Below are 1,771 nucleotides of genomic sequence, written 5' to 3'. Positions count from 1 at the left end.
CAGTCAATTGCTGCCCTGAAATCTGTATGTATGACCACGTGTTCTTCCCTCACGGATGGGCTAGGGCTCCCATGATTGCAACTGCCTCTGCCTGTAGCGAGGAGGCGTTGTCTGTTATCCTCATGGATTTTGTGGCATCCCTTGCTACAAAGCCGGAGCCTGCAGTGTGGCTCAAGAGATCAACTGATCCATTCGTGAAGGATGTTCTACTACCCGGAGGAGTGATGGCTGCAATGAAGCTCTGGGCTTCTGCCTTTAGACTAGGCGTGGGGTCTTTTTCATTGACAAGCCCATGATGGAAAACTCTATCGAGGTTTGTGCCCACGGCGGGGCTTGGACAAAGTTAGGGTGGGGGGAGTCCATGCCCTTAGCAAGAAGCTGTTCTTTGAGCTGATGGCGTATTAACACCCTGGCTGTATGAGACAGCCAGGTTGTTTGCAAAAAGCTCGTTGTCTTGTTCTAAGCGTCTGACTATTTTTCGTCTTAGGCTTGTGCTCCTGGGAGCCTGGATAACCTTTGACAGGAACTGTGCTGCCATTAGATCGATTCGTGAGTCCAGGGGGAGAAGGTTTGCCTCCAAGAGGAGGTTGAGGACCTTCGTCCACCTTGGGGCACCCAGAATGATCCTGGCAGCTTCGTTTTTGACTGTCTCTAATTTGTCTTTGTGGTTTCTCTTTGTGCCAATCAGAGTGACTGAGGCATAGTCCACAATGGGCCAGACGGCATGTACATAGAATGATCTTAGTACTTTGTGTCTGGCTCTTATGTGTCTCCCACTCATTGCACTCATGACAGGCAGACTTGTTTTGGTTCGGTCAACCAGGTACTGGACCTCCTTTTGGAAGGAGAGGGTCCGGTCTATCCTTACCCCAAGGTAGAGGAAGTCCAAGTCCATTCCCTGGATTTTCAGACTTGTGCCTTGAACTTTTTGTCTCAGAGCCATGGCTTTGGATTTGGCTGCAGAGATCTTTAGCCCTGTCCTACAGCAGTCCTCAGACACGAGGTCCAGACCGCGCTGGGCTCTTCTTAGGCAGTGTGGCCCAGTGGAGATGATTGCAAGATCGTCTGCATAGGAGATGATCTTGCACCCCACTGGGAGGTTTATGTTGAGGATGCAGGACATTAATGTGTTAAATAGGGTTGGACTGAGAACCCCACCCTGTGGCGTTCCATTTTCTAGTGGCATGTGCTATGATAGGTGACCTTGGAATTTGACTCTGGCTGTTCTGTTCCTGAAGTAGTTACCCATCCAAGCCAAGGGCTTTCCTCTGATTCCCTTCTGGATCAGGCTCTCCTGAATGGCAAGAGGACTTGCTAATTCAAAAGCCCTCCCCAGGTCAAGGAATACTACCACAGATGTGCCCGTGCTTATTGTGCTTAAGAGCATGGCTATGCTGTCCACTGTGCTCATGCCCCTGGTGAACCCGTGGAGTACTTCCCGGCCAGTGTCAGCTATTTATGGCTGTCTCATTTTGTTCTCTGACACTCTATGCTTACCGTAGTGGCGGGATTGCCAGCAGGCGCTCCTGTCGCCATGGTGTAAGCATGCGGCATAATCTCATTACCATCCCGGCGGCTGTTGTGGGCGGTCCTTGTCTCAGAAATTCTGCAAGTAATGTACCAACGTGGTGTTCGGCTCGCCACAGTGCATGCAACGCCTTTCTTCATGGTCAATTGTCTGTATGATCTGCCATGCGCAATGGTAACCTAGTCTGATTCTATGAAGAATGACATCGGTACTTCTGTTGATTGCAAAGACCTTTTCCTTAAC

Source organism: Penaeus monodon, chromosome 42 (assembly GCF_015228065.2).
Source record: "Penaeus monodon isolate SGIC_2016 chromosome 42, NSTDA_Pmon_1, whole genome shotgun sequence".
Classification (NCBI taxonomy): domain Eukaryota; kingdom Metazoa; phylum Arthropoda; class Malacostraca; order Decapoda; family Penaeidae; genus Penaeus; species Penaeus monodon.
The sequence above is the reverse complement of the archived record's forward strand: the minus strand, read 5'-3'. Positions refer to the sequence as shown.